Source organism: Pseudorasbora parva, chromosome 2 (genome assembly GCF_024679245.1).
Source record: "Pseudorasbora parva isolate DD20220531a chromosome 2, ASM2467924v1, whole genome shotgun sequence".
NCBI lineage: Eukaryota > Metazoa > Chordata > Actinopteri > Cypriniformes > Gobionidae > Pseudorasbora > Pseudorasbora parva.
This window is the reverse complement of record NC_090173.1, coordinates 13,748,904-13,770,263: the sequence shown is the minus strand read 5'-3', so window position 1 is coordinate 13,770,263 and position 21,360 is coordinate 13,748,904. Positions and strand designations below refer to the sequence as shown.

The following is a 21,360-nucleotide window of genomic DNA, read 5'->3' as shown; positions in this document are numbered from 1 at the left end:
ATTATACTTAGTTTAGTAGATTATTAGAGTAAATTAGCATATATCTAGTTGTAGTACCTATACTACGTAATTATAATATATATATATATATATATATATATATATATATATATATATATATATATATATATATATAGCCTATATTGTATGTGTGTGAGAGCAGACTGTATATTTATGTATGTGAAAGGAGAATGTATGTGTGTGAGAGTACCAGGATGAATTATGGCTTGTACGGCCCCTCATATATATTAGTAGTAGGCCTAGTGTTATTATTATATATATTATTGCTATTATTATTATCATTATTATTAATAATATCATTATACGACTAGACTGTATTAGGGAAAGCTTTTCCCATCCCTGTTGCAGTTTGCTGTTCCACAATTCCAGTCCCATAAGCACTGCACTCACAATAATTTATTTACAATCATTCTGGGCATTCACTGTCATCACTAACCCAAAGAACTACTGAATAGTTGAACACAAAGTTGTGTGTTTGTGTGAGTTGTGTGTGCATAGGTTATAAGCAGAGTAAAATACTTTATTAATACACAGGCAATAGAAAAAGGGTGTGCCCACACTATGACAATTTGGTTGCTGAGGATGAATAGATTTGTGTGCGATGCATTGCTTTGCACAGCAGGTGTCACTAGGGAGCACACTGTTTCACGAGGCTTCAGGAAAATGAACCTTTTGGTGAAGCAATGGGCTGGAAAGCCTCAGTGGTTCAGGAAGCCTCATTTGGCCATCACTATTCACTGGCAAGCTTATTATGTTTAAAGTTGACAAAAGTAGGTCACCTAGTTCTCACACACACTAATGTTTGCCCGGGAAATCATGCTAGAGGGCAAATGCACAAAAAGAGAGTCAACAGATAAGCTGATTCCAAATTGGTTGGTTAATTGATTGATTGATGCAATAGCCATTTATGGCTTGTCTTGATCTTTTCTCTCTTGCAGCTGTCAAAACAACATGGGTGCAACTTTTGTAATGACACGTTTGGACATTAACTTTTAAAAGCATCATTATATTTAAACTGCAAACACACAAGGAGAGTCTCTGCATTAAAGACCCACACATGGCAAATCAACGTGTGGCCGATACGGTAGGAATTTAAACTGAATGTGGAGAATTTGAACTGCGACGGATCTGATGATGATTGTATAGGGCAATGCACAAAACTAAGCGACAGAGACGGTTAAAGAAGTAGTACGTCCCAAAGCTTGCATACTTTTCTGCTACACACTCAAAAGTATGTACTTTTTCTTCACAAAAAGAGTACATACTCGATGTTATAGGTTTATTTGTTGAACTTTATTCTTGTCCAAACAGACGCTTTATTAAACAGGACATCACGTATTGAATGAAAATGTCATCTCAAACATCTGTACATTTTAGAAATATTGCATTTATTTAACTTCAGCTGTGATAATGTTTGCAAACACAGCACAAGCGTCACTGCGGGAAGCAGAAAGTGTCCGACTTCACGTCTCCGTTTGCAGCTCCTCCCCGCCTGCACGCAGCTAATCTTGCCGATCGCATGCATCCAGCCGATGTCGAACACACTACATGGTTTATGGATTGATCATTGTTCACAGGTGTTCCTTGTCTTGTCATTAGCACTTGTGTATTTAAGCCCTCATGTTACCATAGTCTTTGTCTGATATTAATTGAATGTGTAACCCAGTGTTGGTAAGTGGCAAGGCAAGGCAAGGCAAGGCAAGGCAAGGCAAGGCAAGGCAAGGCAAGGCAAGGTGTAACAGGAGACTTTATGACAAAAACAAAAATAGTGCAACAAAACCTGCTGGCTCCTGACAATGCTGAAGGTTATTATATTTAGGTCAACACCTCACTTTTTCAGTCTCAGCATGAGAAATACACAAAAGCAATGTTTTTGACATACGATACTGTATTTGTTTTATATATCATGCTATTGCGATACACCAAATCATACTATTTCTAAAATGGTTAACCATCTAACAGGGAATGTTCTCATAAGTTTAGGTAACTTTCTGCCAAAGTTCTCTTAAAGTTATGAACAAAACATTATTCCAGTAATATTAATAGTGTTTGTTCAATGTTATCTGGTCTTTAATAATGATCTCAAAAGGTTAGCACAAATATGTTCTTAGAACAACATTATTGGTACATCCTTTTAAAATTTAGAATGACAACTATTTTTAAATAAAAAAGGTTGTGTTCGCTGTTATATAGAATATCCTTGGAACGTGGGAAAATGTTGTAGCTTGTCCCATAGTTACTGTTCCTAACTTTTCTCTTAAAGGTTTTGAAATCATTAGAATTAATTTCTTTCGAAACAATGTCAATGAAATCACTACATATTGTCATTCATATCTGATGTAAGGAATTGATTCGATCAAATAACAAAAGGGTATTGAATTAAAGTGAAAGGAACCGTAATACATATTAAATTATTCAAAATTAATATTTAACACTTTATCAACTATTCGTCCAATGATGCGTTAAAATTAGAGTACATTATCAATCTTGAATCGGGATATTACCCATTACAACGGCAATAATAAAGAGCTCTGGGTAGCTTGGAGGATGCTGCGTGCAGGTGGGAAAGGCCCGCATGATCCATGATGCATGTCCCGCCCACTTTCCTGTTCGTGCATATCATTAGTGTAATGTCCGGTTAAACACTTTTAAGAAACCAACTTTCCTATTGTGATCAATTGTGGTCAATTGTACCCGCTGTTACGCTTGTATATTTATAGGGGAAAACAAATCTAGCATTAATTCAATGTCAAACGGATTCATTAAAATAAGTTATTAATCTACCACCGGCGTGACATCATTAACAAACGTGATTAAACGACAAATTTGCGAAAGCGAATACGGTCTTGATACAGTTGTGATAGTTGATTTCATCAACAATGCATCGTACGATGATACCCATTAAGCAGTATGTTAGGCCATTGTATGGAAAAAGCACCCCTGACCAGCTGAAAAGTATCCAAAACACTCACCAGACCAGACTGAGATAAGAGGATTTTTTTTTTTTTTGTTGGACTGATCATATTGCATAAGTTTAAACCACAATAACAGATCAGATCAAAGGTGATACTTCTGCACACAGCAAATCAAATATGCATTTTTTTCTTCAGCAGGGACTTCATAATTAACATGTATTCTAAGATAAGCAGGTCATACAAAAGCGGTTTCAAAATGTAGGACATGATGGACAACTTGTTCTATTGAAACATATATACTGTCATAACAAATTCGATGCACGTAGCGCTGTTAATATCTAAACTATCTTGTCATTGTCCTAGAAATGTAGGTTGGTGTCCAAAGTGCATTGTGGAAGAATGCTTTTCTTGGCAAATGCTGTTAAAAAATGTCTCTGTTACGTATGTAACCCTTGTTCCCTGAGAAGGGAACGGAGACGTAACGTCAGTGATTGACGAATGGGGGTTTCTCTTAGAGGCCTATCATCTCCGGGACTAGGAAACGCCCAGTGGCAGTGCCAATGCCATGGGCATGCGTGGTTTGCATGCGTAACTCCGCCTACCCACGTGGGTATATAAGGAAGTAGCTGTCATAGTCACATTATGTTTTACCAGCTGAGGAGCCAAGTTGAACTCCGTTCCAGCGGTACAGCAGATGTGGCAGCAGGACACGTCTCCGTTCCCTCCTCAGGGAACGAGGGTTACATACGTAACCGAGACATTCCCTTTCGTTCAGTCACTCCGACGCAATGTCAGTGACTGACGAATGGGGGTCCCAATGTAATCATGCCACTCGGCTGTCTTCCAGTGCCCTGCGCAAGCGTGAGTGCCCTGATGCAAGATAGGACGGTCAAAGGCCTCCACTTAACGCAGGAGTACCAAGGTACACTGGGAGGTATTTCCAGGTGGAGATATGCGCCAAAATGCCTACCCGTAGGGAGGATTTAAGAATACACGTATGACCCGAGGGGGCTGCATACGGAAGGACACTGGGGTACAAGCCGCAGGTGGATTTTTAACCCCAGGGGGTCGCAAGCATGCCAAGGGAAGACACCCGCTCAGGGAGGCTTACGGTGGAAATACTCAGAGTGGAGTGTGCCCTGACCCCAAGGGGGCATGGGCGCCCCTGCTGCTGGTAAGCCAAAACAATGGTGTCCACTACCCAGTGAGACAACCTTTGCTTTGAGAGAGCCTTCCCTTTCAGCTTCCCACCATAACAGACAAAGAGCTGGTCTGAGGTCCTGAAACACTGCATCCTGTCTACGTAAGCGCGGAGGGCGCATACTGGACAGAGCAGTGCCAAGGCTGGGTCTGGCTCCTCCAAAGGCAGCGCTTGCAGGTTCACCACCTGGTCTCTGAACGGAGTGGTGGGAACCTTGGGCACATATCCAGGCCGGGGTCTCAGGATCACGTCAACAGAAAATGCCTGCAGGTCCCCTACCCTCCTGATGGAGGCCAGTACGGTCAGGAGTGCTGTATTCATCGACAAGAACTTAACATCTACTCACCGCAAAGGCTCAAATGGGGCCCTCTGCAGTTCACTTAGAACTACTGAAATGTCCCAAGAGGGTACGAGAGGAGCACGAGGAGAATGTAGTCTCCTCGCACCCCTGAATCCGTGAGAGCTCGTCGGCTGCACGGTTCAGGATCCCCGGGATATAGACAGGACGAAGGGACCTCAGGCGCTTCTGACTCCATAACACAAGATGGCGGGCGAGTTGAGACATGCAGCGGGAGCGTAGACCACCCTGGTGGTTGATGTATGCTACAACGACCGTGTTGTCCGACCTGACTCGTACATGTTGACCCTTCAGCAACGCTAGAAAGCATTGCAGGGCGAACCGTACTGCCAGCAATTCGAGGCAATTGACATCCAGGAGCCCGCGGCCGGATGTCCATTGCACATGGCACCCCAACCCATAGTGGAATCATCTGTGTTCTGTCTCTGTGTTCGCACACCCACTCCCGAGAGTGGCCCAGTATGAGCCAGTCGTCAAGATAGTTCAGGACGCGAACCCCTTGCTGCCTGAGTGGCGCAAGGGCTGCCTCGACAATCTTCGTGAAGACGCGAGGGGACAGAGCTAGCTCAAATGGGAGTACAGCATACTATTATGCCCTTCCTTCGAACGCAAACAGCAGGAACGGTCTGTGTCGCGGAAGGATGGACACATGGAAGTACGCATCCTTCAGGTCGATCGCTGCAAACCAATCACATGGACGAACGCTTTCGAAAAGGCGTTTCACAGTCAACATTCTGAACGGAAGCCTGTGAAGGGATCGGTTCAGGACGCGAAGGTCCAGGATTGGCCGTAACCCACCGGTGTAGTTATGACACTACATACTTATAAAAAATTATAAGCATGGACTTCAATATGAAAGTAACATTGAACAGAACAGATATGTGCAATGAATATACATACACACAAGGTATTTATGTTAAATCAATATATAGACCAGTAAAACTGTGTCCCGAATGGCAACATGAGAAATTATATATATTTATACACATATACAGCTCTAATTTTTTTTCCAGAGCTAGCTATAGTTAATATATATATATATATATATATATATATATATATATATATATATATATATATATATATATATATATATATATATATACATACATACACACTGTTATAATAAGAATATCACTATTGTTATAATAAAATATTAATTATAATAAATTAAAAAAAACATGCAAACTAAGTTTATTTTAACTAGACAAAAGATTGGTTGTCATAAAATCGTTATTGGTGTCAATAAAACCTATATAATAGAACAGCTCGATTGTGGTCTCAGCCCCCTTGATAACGTGCATGTAAGTTAGCCGCGATACACAAGCTGCACGATTAAGTTGTTTATCGAAACAAACCAAACCATTTGTAAATCTGTCAAGATTTCAGCGAGATAAGAGTATTTATGTTCGTACAGATCACTCATCTTACATCACTCATCTTATGTCACAGCTTTCAAAGATAAATCTCAGGAGTTCAATCTACACGTAGATATGTATTTGAATTTAAAGATATTGATCAATCTTCATGCTGAAAAAATGCTGAAATAAAACTATTTATTATTACAAGCAAACTATAACCATCGTCAAGTATTCAGTAATGCTGTTACAAACTTTCATACAGTGGTCTTTCTTGTGAATTTAAAACGAGGTCCAAGACTTGATTGACCACATGATCGGTGGACGTCAGCCAGTGGCAGAAGACAGAAAGAACTTACCATAAACAGATGCTGTGATCCACGAAACAGAGATTTGCAAACATAGTACCCCTTGGTACCCCCCATCAGACCACCTGTGACGTTCACCTGAACGGATACCTCATCAAGAAGGTCTGGCTCCAATAAGAGCATGCTGTGTTCTTGATTATGTGTTTGCACCATTTATTATTGATCAGTTGTGTTGTTTTGTGCAGGGAACCAGTGTGATCGCACTACTGGTATCTGTACTGAGGGATGAAAGTGAGTGGGAAACTCCTGACAGCTTCAACCCAAGACACTTCCTAAATAAGCGGGGAGAGTTTGTCAAAAATGACGCCTTCATGCCCTTCTCTGCAGGTGCAGTGGACTTCAATATCACCAATTATATTATGCCCTAAGAGGTGATGTTTGTTAATCCTTTGCTTATTATTATTATTATTATTATTTTATTTTTTCAGGCCGCAGGGTTTGTCCTGGAGAGAGTTTGGCCAGGATGGAGCTCTTCCTGTTCTTCACTTCCCTCCTTCAGCATTTCCGCTTCACTCCTCCTCCTGGAGTGTCTGAAGATGATCTGGATCTCACACCAGTTGTGGGCTTCACCCTGAACCCGACCCCCCACAAACTTTGTTCAGTAAAGTGGTCTTGAAGTAATATGCACTGTTACATATTAACTTTTATTGGACTGACACTGTCAGTGTGTGTGTGTGTGTGTGTGTGTGTGTGTGTGTGTGTGTGTGTGTGTGTGTGTGTGTGTGTGTGTGTCACATTCAATGTTTATTAGATGCTTCCTTTTAGATAGCATAGTACCTTTGCTCTTCTTATGTAAGAAGAATATATAAGAATATGTGTAGTATGTAAAGATATTCATACATTCACATAGATAGAAACATAATCAATGTTTATTTTTTTACTATTTGTAGTATGGACACTACAGGTTTTCATGTGGGGTTGAAAGGTTTACAAGTGTAAGATAAAAATATACACCTGCAAAATTCACAGCAAGCAAATTGTAGAAAAACACTGTAACCAGCATTTTACCGTAAAAAAAGCAATGTACCATGAAACCAAAAAGTCAGATTTAAGTTAATTTCACTCTGATATTGCACTTAGTACAAACAAAGTTATGTGAACTCAATAAAACAACAGTAAATGCTGAAATTAAGTTTTATTTATGCTAAAAATTAAGTGTATTTTTTCCACATATGGATATAGAAGAAATCTGTTAGTGTTGTTACACTAAATCAGTTGCAATTGTTAGTTTCATTTTCATGGACTTTTAGATTGTTTTCAGAAAGTGGTCCTTCGTTTCAGTTTCTTGCTACTCATCGGTTTCCATTAAGCCACATTTCCACGTTTCCTTTCCCCAGGAACTAGGAACTTGGGGGTGGTGTACTCTGTTGTTTTGACTGCAGAAACCAAGGTCTAAATGAAGTTCTGGGTAAACATTTCCCCCTCAGAACGGCCCTGCTCACAAGGTAGCACTTTTTCAAAGTTAAGGAACTTTCGGGAACTTTTCGGAACTTTAGTTAATCTAGTAGTTTCTCATCTTCACTCAGTGTTTGTCCAGTGTTTATTGTTAAGGTGGTCAAATAAAAAGGTAAAGGGGAGTAACATTAACATAAGAGAGTTCCATGTCTGCAGGCATAACGAAGCTAAATGAGGTGTAAAGGCACGGAGACAACACTAAGCGAAATTGCCAAAAGTGTTTATTTACAAAAGAAATGAAGTTACGTAATAATTCTTACAATAATAATAATAATAATAATAATAATAATAATAATTATAATAATACAAATAACAATAATAATACTGAGAATAATAATATACATATACAGAAGAGGAAACAAAACAAAGGAACAATTGGCAACCAAGAAAAATCACAAAAAGATACAACGAGTAATTAGGAGAAGGAATGTGGGTAGCTTCCAGCTTCAAAATGATAGAAATAAACAAAAGAAAACTCTACACTAACATATGGCCCAGTCTCAAACCTAACTACCAAAAGGAAGTATAAAACAAATTTGCATCTCAGACGCCTAGTAACTACTCAAACGCATAAATACAAAGAGTGGAACTCGCTCCTAAACTAGTGTGTCTAATACAGAGTAAATCCTACATGTGCACAACGTATATTGTGCAAACTTCTTACCTGTCACTTTTTCCAACCTCTTTCAAATAGTACCATAACAGAGGGATAAGCATGTGTAAATTGCTTAATTTCTAAACATTCTGTGGAAATTACTGTGATTTTTGTTAAACTCTGTTTTAAATCATCATCGTCTTCGTTCCTCTTTTTGTATGTCTGCACCCTTGCTGACATGTTTAATGTTCTGTTGGGATTTGAAGGGTTTCTGTTAGCTGAGTTTCCCCCACCGAAGACAGGCTGTGTCAGTTGCAATACAATCAAGTCGCTTTCATAGTACAATAAAACAAGCATTACATTCAACAGAGTGTGATGCGCCAACGGCATTATGTGAACAGTCTAGCAGTGATGATGAAGAGAACTCTGCAGGTCAGCCTGATGCCTTGCCGGTTGGATTTGAAAGACCCTTAGGAGAGTGAAATGGCTCAGATGATGGCAGAGATTGATCTGTTAAGGAGAGAGAACGACAAGAGAGACACTGCTCAGGAAATTTTTTCAAGACAACGCCTTAGTGTCAAAGCAGTAAAAGAAGATGACCTCAAGTGCAAAAACATGACAGGGCTTACCTGGCTAGTGTTTTCATGCTTGCATGAATAGTTCTTTTCAGAGAGGCTGTTTAAATTGCACATGCAGGACCAGCTCTTTCTGACCCTACTGAAACTGAAGCTGAATCCATCTGTTGCCCTCCTTAGCCAGATTCTGCACAAAGGACATTCTACTCTCCAGGACATGTGCGATATTGTGAGATGGATCAGCATCATGTACATTCCTATAATTATTATATTGTATTGTTCTGTGTTCTCCCCACGGAAAGTGCAACCCAGCGTACAAAGGATATTACTCGGTCTTTAACATTTGTTTGTTTTTTTTCCACATTTTTCACAAATGGTAACCAGGTAATAAACCTGAAATAATAAGAAATACAATATTTCATTTTACTGTTCATACTACAAACAATGACAACAAACAACAATAAATAACATTAATCAAAATACAAATATATTATACTATAATAATCATCATCATCTCATAATTTATGTACATGCTTTACACTTAAAACAGTATGCACCATATTCAAGTCCTACCATATGCCTGTGCAAGATGCATGCAGTCTTTTCTGCAAGCAGGAAACCACTAGCCTAGAAATCGTCTCAGTTACGAATGTAACCCTCGTTCGCTAAAGGGAGACATTGCGTCAGTACTGACGAAATGGGGGTTTCACTTAGAAAGCCAGCTGCCTTCAATCTCAATCAAAACATGAAAATGTCATGGGTCTGCAGAATTTGCCTAATGCAACCCTGCTCCACTGCATGGGTATAAACGGCGTTACATAACAGTCACGCATTTATGTTACCTACTGAGGAGCTGAGGCTGACCGCCCGGCCATACCAGTGGTACAGCGGTTGTGGCTTTGGGACGTAACGTCTCCATTCCCTTCCTTCAGGGAACGAGGGTTACATACATAACCGAGATGTTACCTTTCAGTCAGTACACTACGAGTTACATCAGTACTGACGAAATGGGGGTCCTAGTCTAATCACGCCACAGCGGCTGTCTTCCAGAATCTTGGGCTGACCTGTGCACCCTGTCTCTGAGTTACCATGACGAGGGTCCGGCTCAGCTACCAAGTTACACTGGGAAGCATATCCCACTTGGAGAAATGCAATAACAGTGCCTACCCATAGGGAGGACTTAGGAATACACATATGACCCACGTATGGGCTGCATACGGAGGAACCTGGAGTATCCAGCCGCAGGTGGAAACGTTTTTCAACCCCAGGGGAAGCAAGGGTCTTGGCAAGGGAAGAAACGCGCTCAAGGAGACTTACCGTGGAGAATACACGTGACGGTTGGCCTGCGGGGGAACCATGCTCACGGGCACCTAGCCTGGAACGAGGGCTGGGACCATTCGGGCATGCACTCTGGTGCCGGCATCAACAGTGCTGGAGGAACTCAGGGCCTTCAGGGAGGCTCACCCAAGCAAATATAAGTGCACGTATCCAGTCCGTTTTTGGAGGGGAATGGTGCAGCAAGCAAAGACACCAGCGTGTGTCCATTCACTGGCCACCTGAGGCGAGTATACGTGAGGACACAGGCTCCACTCGCAGATTATAGAAACTAGCAAATGTGTTTGGGTGTCTCCCAGCCTGCAGCTATACAAATGTCTGTCAAACATACTGTCAACGAGGCGCCACGCACTAAAGCCCAAGAGGCAGCTATGCTCCTAGTGGAGTGTGCATGGCAAGCCCTGAACCTGGTAAGCCAGGACAATGGGGTCCACTATCCAGTGAGACAGCCTCTGCTTGGAGAGAGCCTTCCCTCTCTGCTCCCCTCCGTAACAGACAAAGAGCTGGTCTGAGGTCCTAAAGCACCGTGTCCTGTCTACGTAAGCGCAACGTAGACAGGTCCCTGAAGGGAGTGGTAGGAACCTTGGGCACATATCCAGGCCGGAGTCTCAGGATAATGTGAGAGTTGGCCGGCCCGAATTTCAGGCACGCTTCATCAACCGAAAATGTATGCAGGTCCCCTACCCTCTTGAACAAAGTCAGAACAACAAGAGCGCTGTCTTCATTGACAGGAACTTCACTGTCTGCAGTGGCTCGAAGGGAGCCATACGCAGAGCAGTTAAGACCATTGCGAGGTCCCAAGAAGCTACCTGTAAGGGGCGAGGTGAATTTAATCTTTTCGCCCCTCCTGAGGAACCTGCTTTTTTCAGTCCAGCAGGTGAGAAGCTATTGCCGCCACATAGACATTGAGGGTGGAGGGAGACAGCCTTCTCTCCAACCCTTCCTGGAGGAAGGAGAGCACGGACCCGATCGGCATTTGGTGGGATCTTCTTCTCGAGAAGCACACCAGGTGACGAAGAGGTTCCACTTCAAAGCATAGGCCTGTCTCATGGACGAGGCTCTCGCTGAAGTGATGGTAGCGACCACCGGTGGTGGTAAGCTACTCAAACTTGCCGCGTCCCGTCCAGGAGCCACACGTGGAGGTTCCAAAGGTCGGGATGCGGGTGCCATATGGTGCCCCCTCTCTGAGAAAGGAGGTCCTTCCTCAGAGGAATATGCCAGGGAGGTGCTGTCGCAAGGAGTATGAGTTCGGAGAACCAGATCCGGCCGGGCCAATACGGGGCGACCATGAGGACCTGCACCCTGTCCTCCCTGATTTTGCACAGGAGATGTGCGAGAAGACTCACTGCGGGGAAATGCATATTTGCGTAGGCCCTACGGCCAGCTATGCACTAGTACATCCGTGCCGATGGTCCTTTCGGTCAGGGAATAGTACCAGCGGCAATGGGAGGAGTTGTGGGAGGCAAACAGATCTATCAGAGAACTGGTCCCATATCAGTTGAACCACTTGGGGATGGAGTCTCCATTCCCCCGAGAGAGGCTGAAACCGCGACAGCTCGTCAGCTGCGCATTTCAGTTCCCCGGGGAAATAAATGACCCAAAGCGACCTCAGATGCTTCTGACTCCATAACAAGAGGTGGTGGGCGAGTTTTGACATCCGACGGGAGCATAGACCACCTTGATGGTTGATGTACGCTACTGTCGCCATGTTGTCTGATCGGACCAGTACATGCCTGTCCTTGAGCAGGGCTTGGAAGCAGTGCAGGGCAAGACGTACAGCTAGCAACTCAAGGCAATTGATGTAACACACATGCTGGGTCTCTTTCCAGGCAGCACCCCAGCACATGGTACCCAAGCCCGTGGCAGAGGTAGAGGCATCCGTGGTTACCACAACATGCCTGAAAACTCGTTCTAAGGGAATTCCCACCCGTAGAAACGTGAGGTTCCTCCTCGGTGGGAATGTTTGTAGGCAGGCTGAGGTCACTTATTTATAGGTGTCTGTTGATTACACCTTGTGGTCCGTGCCCCGCTGCAAAGACAGCACTCTCAGTGGGACCAAGGAGTGACTCCAGATCCCATTAATTAATGTTTGTGATGATGTTTCCAGGAATGTGTGGATGACTCTGTGTAAAGTAGAGCCTGTGAACCGCTCTACCTGTTGTTGATGCCAAACCTTGCAGGAAGCTTGGCATTTTGTTTTATTTTCCACTTGGGAGCACTGCTCTTCTGTAAAGTCTTCTAAGTTGCTGTATCGGCGTTTGGGGGTGAAAACATTAGCATGCTCTTAAAAGTGCTTAACCCAATAGGAAGCTCCTTAGTGTTAGAGATCATTTGTTGTAGCTGAATTTGCTGTGAGGCTTAAGCTTTTGGAATGAGTCTCTGGTTCCTGACACTTATTTTTTTTTTTTGGTGTGCTTACTATAGAACTCAATGAATTTAATCATTGCTGGGTACATTTTTGGGGGGTTGAAACACCATTCCAGGCACTGGCGACGCTGGTGCATGTGACTTTGTTGTAACCCAGGCAGACACAGGCTCCCAGCTTAAACAGTACTGCCCCAATGTGTGAACGATGTTCCCCAAGTCAGAAAAAAAAAAAAAAAAACACCTTTATCACAGTTTACTGACCAAGTAGATTAATGGAAGTTTTACAAGGAGGGTTACATTTATTTTGTTCGGTCTTACCCTGCCATGCACTCACAATGGGTTGCCAGGATATTTCCATCACTTTTGACAGCAACCCAGGTGTTGTGAGGCTTCTCTGTTACCCTTAAAGGGATACGTCACCGCTTTTTCATATTAAACCATGTTATTCCCTTAACTAAAACGAGTTGACACATACCTCTCTCATCTCAGTGCGTGCACTTAATCTCTATCATGCGCGGTGACATTCTGATAGCATTTAGCTTAGCCGACTAAGCCCAGTTCATTGGTACCAAACAGAGATCAAGTTAAAAGCGACTAAACACCTCCACGTTTTCCCTATTTAAATACAGTTACATGAATAGTTGAACGATCAAGTATGGTGACAAAATAAAACATGGCACTTTTCTAAGCGGAATAAAAAGGAGAACTATACTGTATGGCGGAATAGCACTTCTGAGAGTACTTCAACTCGGCGCAGTAAAAAGTCCTGGCTGAAAAATCCTTCCTCACATCTCCTCCTCTCATTTCTGTCAATAGTCTGGCTTAAACTAAGCCCTGTCTGTGAAAGCAAGCCAAAGACATCCAAACAATTCTGTTAAACATACAAAGTCAGCCTTCTAGTACAACAGTAAAGTGGAATAAATATACAGTATAATGATATGAAACTTCACTTTGCCATCAGCCTAAATGATTTGCCTGGGAATTTTTAATTCATTGGCTATAATCTAATCAAAATAATGTTTCTCAGTATCAAAATTCAGGTAACTTTTCGCTTTGAGTTGTCACATGATACCTGTTATTTTTCTTAGTGGAGGTCAGGCCTGTTGTTTCTCAATATGTGTTCTTTTAATATGTGTTCTTGTGAACTTGTGAAACATTAGTCACTGCCTAAGTACTGTTACGATTCAAAGTTCACATACATCACAGATAAATCCACATTCGTCTTGCCAGATATCCCAGAATGTATCTCACACCGACCAGAAAGCAGTTATTGTATCACAAAATGTGGTTTTAAATATAGTTGTGAGATCCCGGGTACTCAGTGCTCATTAACCCTTCATGGAACAGCCTTACCTCGGCTAGTCCTTATGACATTTTCTATTGGTTCTGATGTGTCTGTAGTGGGTAAACATAGATAATTTGTCTTGTGTATCTATGGGGGAACTTTGGTCTCATGAAACTATAAATTGCTGACGCTTCTATTCAGACAGGGAAGCCGTATATTTAGTGATTTTTATTGCTGATACATGATATTTATATTTCCTATGCACAGTAGCATACAGTGGGGTTTCAGTCAGGGCCTTAACTAACAATCCCACAACACTACCATAACAACACCAGATACACTGATACATACAAAATACAATCTTGCACTGTATGCACTACTACGTTGACGCTTGTATGACTCATACCAAGCTTCATAATAATAATAATAATAATTATAATAATTGTAACAGGGGGTCCATAGATGGGAAGGAAGGAGACAGGAACCGGCGAACATTCAAAGACTTAATAAATAATAAACAAAATGAAAGTAATGCGGGCAGCCTCTCACGGACGACTGCCTGCACACACACTCAACAAAATGCGAGCAGACCCTCACGGACAATTGACAACACGCCCAACAAAACATAAAAAACATAACATAAATCCAGGCCTGGTCCTCTCTCTTCTTCTACTGTCATCACTCCTTCTTTTATGCTCCCGAGCATAATTATGAGACCGATGTGGCGCGCAGCTGGCGCTCATTAGCACTCATCACTGGTCCATTCACCCAGTCCCTCACCTCGCTGCTTGCCACAATAGTAATAACTCTTTCCCTGCCAAACACAGAATTTTCCGTTATTTGTGAGAAAACGCTTCCTGGCCAAAAAAGGAATTTTCCGTGTTTTCCCTGTCAGATGCTAGGGGGCGCTTTTACACATCTTATGGATGAGTACTGAACCTCCTGATCAAAACACATGCAATGAAGACTCAGTAAAACAATTGATTGCATGTAATCATATGCATATGTAAAGCAACATGATCATCCACATTAAACATCATATAAATAAAAACTATCTAATGTTACTGAATGAAATGTGGACCCAGGATGAGCTACAGGACTGTAAGCATTAGGGGTGTTGATGGTCTCGATCTCCTCCATCTGTGTTTGATCATCGTTCAGAATCTGATCTGGATACAGTCTTTCACAAAAACGTGATTTTGAAACGTGAAACGCCCTGCGGGAGTCCCCGGACCCCCTCTCAACGGGCTGGGAAGGCAGTCAGATGCTTCATCAACGCCTTTCGGCTCCGAAGTGAATGACAACAGTGCGTGGTGATCGCTTCCGCTTTATACCCGCGCAGCGGGGCGGGCTGCAATATGCAAAGCACGCACGCCAATGTTCATTGGCCCGTTTTCTATATCTCGAAGCTGATAGGGGCTCCCAGAAGTTATCCCCAATTTTTCGGTCTAAGTCTGATGTACATCGAACGTGACCGACTGAAAGGGAGCACCACACACACGCAAACCACTTTACATTATAACAAATTAACTAGGAACATCAACACAGGGCTCATGGACACTGGGATTGTCACAATCAAGCTTGAGAGGGCATAAATCTGTCACATGCTAACTGCTCCTCAACCCCATGCTCCTCAAAAACGTTGGTAGGTCACTTGGACTCTTTCCCTGAAAGTTTATCACTTTGAGCTCAGCTTTAAGTCTGCCAAGGTCAAACTGTGCACCGTAGCTCTCATCTAGGCTCCTGAGCTCTGCTTCAGGAAATGAAGTTCTGCTTGAACTTTGCAAACAGCTGTGCGTCCAGCAATGCAACACACAGTAGACGCGATCCTCAAATCGATTCCTGATTTGTGTGATGATGCTGTCGATTAGCGCTGTATACAGCTGTCTGTAGTGCACACGCGTCTGTTTGGCCTCTGGCTATGCTCGGCTGTCCCGCTGCTTCCGCTGTCCTCTCATAGATGACATCAAATTTTCCATGCTTGCTTTCAAGAATCTGGCAAAAATCTGCAATTCTGGCCAGACTGAACTCCACGTTCAAGCTCTTATTTTGCAGATCTACCATAACTGTGACAAACTTGGTGTTGTTGATCTCTTCTTAGATGGCATTATGTAGCACCTCAGCAACAGCATTTATGAGATCGTTTTGAATTTTCCCAGACATTCGAATAAAAATGGTGGCTGTGGCTCGATGTGTCGCAAGTCGGCATTGTATTCTGATTGCAGAGATAGTAACTTCAAGTAATTACAGTATTTTCCGGACTATAAGTCACACTTCTTTCATAGTTTGGCTGGTCCTGCGACTTATAGTCAGGTGTGACTTATAAATCAAACTTAATTCATACTGACTGACAAGAATAAATATTTAGCTACGTCTACAGCTGTGAGAGGGTGCTCTACGCTGCTCATGTAGCCTACCCGTGAAAAAAGTTAACTGCAAACAGAAAAAACTGTTAGCTGAAATATTAATTTAAAGACAACAACTGAGAAAGACTGAACACAAACAATATGCCCCCAATAAAGAAAATTATATTCTGCAAATTACGAACTGCAGGTATCAAAATATGCAACTGAAAACGATTCACACTGGCAGCGATTGTCTCGCGCAGCTTAGGTTCTCCGGGCAGAGCGTTCAAGCACCCATCTGTGGACTCGTTCCTCCAGCTCTGGCCATCTTGCTTTCAGTCCGCGATTAGCTGTCTTTGTTTTCTTCTTATAGTTAAAGTAATCTCTGCTTTCCGCCAGCCCCTCACAAGTTTCTCACTCACTGGCACGTGGCTCCCGGTCTCCGCACTGATTCTGCCTTGCCAACGCCTGTGAGTGCGGTGTGATGCTCGCATTACAGTATAATGCGACTTATATATGTTTTTTTCCTCTTCATGATGCATTTTTTGACTGATCCGACTTATATTTTCCGGGAAATACGGTACCTCGAATCAGGAACTGCTTCCCCTTGTCATGTTCCCTAAAAGACAATTCTTGCTATCCCCAAAAGATGACACAATCAATGAGGTGCTTCGGTATGTCCCGATTTTCCTTCAGTCTCTCATTATGCAGGCTTCTATCTCGTCTACGTTGGTCGTCCATCTTAAAAATCCACCCTGGATTCACCAAACGTTTTCAAATGTACCACCACAGTGAGGTGACGCTCGCATGCCTGGTGTTTGATAGCTGCCTTGTTGAAGCTATTAAAGCTACACTGTGTGATATTTTCCCCCATCTAGCGGTGTAAAGGTATATGACCATCCAGTGAATATTAGTTTCTGTTCCTCTCAATTCCCATTTCGTTTTAACTCCTACGGTGCCTGATTTAGTCCAAGATTAACATGGCTTCCAGTTAGACCTCTTCCATGAGTGCCTAGCTGTAATCCAGTCATAGTGGTCATATTCGCCCTCAGTGAAATGCTACACAAATCCTTTTCCGACCTTGGCCAGTCCATCCAGCTTAGGTGTAGATCCTTCCTTTTTTTCCATTTTTATTTTTACACATTGTATTCTTTTTCTTATGCATTTGTTATCTCTATTCTAAATCATTTCTATGTAAAGCAATTTGAATTGCCATTGTGTATGAAATGTACTAAATAAATAAACTTGCCTTGCCTTGATGACATCAGCAGGGAGTAGTGCCGACATATCACTGGGCCTCAGGGGCGTTCGGTTACTACACATCAAATTTTGATTGGTTGATGACCCACGCCTGTCAAAATTATGATCCAATGGAAAATAGCAGCTTCAACAGAAGGCTAGCTCTACTACTAGTGCTGGTCTGCGGAACTGTAATGCGTTTAGATGATGATATATGGAAAATACAGCTCAGTCTCACAACAAATAACCACATAATTCTGAAAATATAATTGTAACGTTCTGAAATAGACGGTAATTCCATTTAGACATGTTCAGACACACATTAAATTAATTATTAAAAACAAAAACAAAATTGACAGCCCATCTGCTTATGCATTTGCTTATCTTTATGTCATATTTTTAATATTTTAATTAATTATCCTTTATTTTATTTTGGTTAAAATTTTATTTATTTTTGGTCAAGGTTGTCTGGTCAGAACAGTTTGGATGTACATACTCAGACGCGAGGCTGTAGTGCCAAAAGCCTTTAGAGGAAGACGGTAGTTGAGAACTGCAGTCCACTGAAGGGTCTGAGGGACACTGGTAGCCATCAGAGGCAGAACTGGTTGGAGAAACTCCTCCCTATTTAAGGGCAGGAGTTCACAAGGAACCTGGGAGGTTACTAGTGTGTCTCACAAACCGAAAAACTCAGACAGAGGATAGAGCCCCAAATTTAGTCAGGAATAGTATTTTAGTCTTTAGTTATATATATGACTGTTATTTGTATTTCTTATAGATGTTATTTCGTATGCATATATTGTAAATATTCTAGAATCACTTTAATACCCTACCTATGTAAAGCACTTTGAATAACTATTGTGTATGGAATGTGCTATATAAATAAACTTGCCTTTTGCTCTAGCAGAGTGGAGCAGTCTGACCTCCGCTAAGACAAATACCAAGTATCATGTGACAACTCAAAGTGGAAAATTACCTGAATTCTGATATTGAGAAACATTGTTTTCCTAACATAACAGGTGTTATCAATTTCTAAGGTAATGTTACATAGGCACTTTTTCTGCAATTTCAAGTGTGCACATACCAGAAACTTACGCTGCATGAAGTGACCCTTGGCACATTTAATTCATCACTGCTCTGTAGAACAGTAACAGGAGACTTTAAAACACAAAACCAAAATAGTGCTCAATTATGTAAATATTAACTTAAAATCCATTAAATCTAAACCTGCTGTCGCATGTCAGTGCTGAAGGTTATTATATTTAGGTCAACACCTCACTTGTCTCAGCACGAAAAATACACAAAAGCATTTAAAGTACCATTATTACCATTACATTTTGTTTTTAAATGAAAACACCAATGAAAATGAAATCACCCCATATTGTCATTCATATCGGATGTTATCACAATGTTGGAAGAATTTTTTTTGTTTTTTGTGACCACCATTTTTTAAATAGCAGCTAATTGAGCTAATAGCTGCCTAATTTCTAATCTCCATCTACACAAATCACGGATCATAAACCCATGAGCATCAATGGTAACTCAACTTTCGCCATCGTTGATGTAAGGCTTGTTTGAGATGCATCGGTGCTGTGCAGAGCGATCACCATATGACATCCAAATACAGCGAGACATACAACTCCGTGTGCTTTTGAATCGCTTATGCGATATTTTGATATCATACATGGATCGGTCTGTGCAGCGCTGATGAATCTCGAGCAAGCCTGTTTTTCAGTGTTTGTGTTGCTGCTGCATCACTAGCGTTGCTGAGAAAGATGAGACATATAAAGTGATGTAAGACCTGGCTCTGTGGTGGCTCATGTGGAAAGGCAAACCGGTTCTTAGAAGGCTCATCAGTCAAAACCAACTCCGAACTGATACTAGCACAAGCTCTGAACTAGCACCCGGATCATTCTGGTGAAAAAGGGGTAACAGTTAAATCATTAACACTGCTCAGTGTTCGTATGTTTCCACACTACTGATTGTTCAAATAACACAGAAGCAGTGCTGGAGAACAAACATTTGAAGTCACCATCATGGGGATCAGTGTTTAGTGAAAATATTTTATGATGTTTTTTTTTTTTCCTCTGGCTGCTTTAACTGTGTTTTCTAAAGCTTCTTGTACTGTGGCAGAATAATCAGAAACAGAATAGCAGGTTTAGGTGATGGCGGTTAATGACGATTATCAACATAAAGTGACTGATGAAATTTAAGCGTAATCACTGAAGTGTGTTTTGTTATTAATTCTGTTAAATAATATGCTACTGGCCAGAGGCCTGTTGTATGAAGCTAGCTGAACAAACTCTGAGTTTCAAAGTTTTCAAAGGTTTAGAGTTGATAAATCCAACCTGATTTAGATCCAGAGTTTAATCCAGAGTTAGCGATTAACTCTGAAGCGCGTGCACCTGAAAGTGTTTGCGTTCTCTAATCCAGAATAAGACCTGCTCCAGAGCAGGTTAGCCATGTAGTGTAAGTTACCATGGTGATGAACACTCAAAAATATAATTAATTCATAGATGACGGCCATTTTAATCTAATTCACTTCAATAAAGATAACTATATGCTATTCTAGTCATGACAATCAAGGTGTGGTGGCGCTGCTGTGCAAATTCCACTCGTTTAGTACATGTCAACGTTTTACAGTCTATGATCAACGCAAAGATTTGTAGAAAAAATATAAACGAATATTCACTTCTTGATCTTGGAATTCTGGATGAACAGCAAAGGAAGCTGACCCCAGGTCATTGTTGTCGATTAGTGTTAAGTTAAGGCATGTTATTCCTAATTATGTTTCGTGGTTGGGTTGATATAGGTCTGCTTGACTATCGATGTCCTAAGCCTAGTTGAATGGAGGAATTATGGAATTCGTCAGTAGCCTGACAAGTAACTTTAACCGTTGTTCATGTGAACTCAAAGACAGCCGGATGCTTTGTTTATAGGCTTTATAGTGGGTGGCTTAACCCTACATACATACAGTTAAGGTAATGTTATGACTAAAATCATGATATAAGATTTTTGATACCTCACATCCCTAACTCACTCATTCCCTGTGTGACACTTATGGGCATCTAATAAAATATTTTATAAATAAATAAATAAATAAATAAATAAATATATATATATATATATATATATATATATATATATATATATATATATATATATATATATATATATATATATATATATATATATATATATATATATATATCAAATAAAAGTATGAATACCTTTTTATTTGTTTATTTTTACATTTATTTGTGTGCGTGTACACACAAATAAATGTGTGTGTGTATATATATACACTGTAAAAAATTATTTAGAAAAAAAGTTACCTGGTTGCCTTAAAATTTTGAGTTCATTGAAATTAAAATTTTGAGTTAATACAATGAACATTTTTTTGAGATTTTTGAGACAGCCTTTATTAAAATATTATTAACAGATTTTGTAAGCATATTGGGTAATTATCTGTGTGTTATTTCTGATGACGCAGTAAAACATGCCAAATTGTGCTATTTTCATGATTTATCACATTTTTTATGTGGTTCAGATACAAAAATATTTGGAGTTTCTATTTATTAAACTAATTTCCTTCATTGTATCAACTCACATTTTTAATTTCAATAAACTCAAAATGTTAAGGCAACCAGGTTACTTACTTGTTTAAGTTAAACCAACAAAAACCACCACAATTTTTTTAAAGTGTATATATATATATATATATATATATATATATATATATATATATATATATATATATATATGTATATGTGTGTGTGTGTGTGTGTGTGTGTGTGTGTGTGTGTGTGTGTGTGTGTGTGCGTGTGTGTGTGTGTGTGTTTTGTTTGACTCTGATCTCAGATTCCTTTAATTTCGAGTAAAGGTTACCCTCTCTTATGGCCCCTCCTATACTTTACCTCCAGAGTACATAAGAGCAAGACTATAG

At 41.0% G+C, this 21,360-nt stretch overlaps 1 long non-coding RNA gene and 1 pseudogene across 1 annotated transcript; one reads left to right on the top strand and one right to left on the bottom strand.

Moving 5' to 3' along the window:
• The first annotated feature begins 3,933 nt into the window (after positions 1 to 3,933).
• On the top strand, positions 3,934 to 6,865 carry LOC137089443 (cytochrome P450 2K6-like; annotated as a pseudogene).
• Positions 6,866 to 7,880: 1,015 nt separating this feature from the next.
• LOC137050704 (uncharacterized) lies at positions 7,881 to 9,456 on the bottom strand. The gene is made up of 2 exons (XR_010899908.1): positions 8,901 to 9,456; positions 7,881 to 8,781 (listed from the first exon to the last, which is right to left on the bottom strand). It is a non-coding gene; the product is annotated as an uncharacterized lncRNA (long non-coding RNA).
• Positions 9,457 to 21,360: the final 11,904 nt, after the last annotated feature.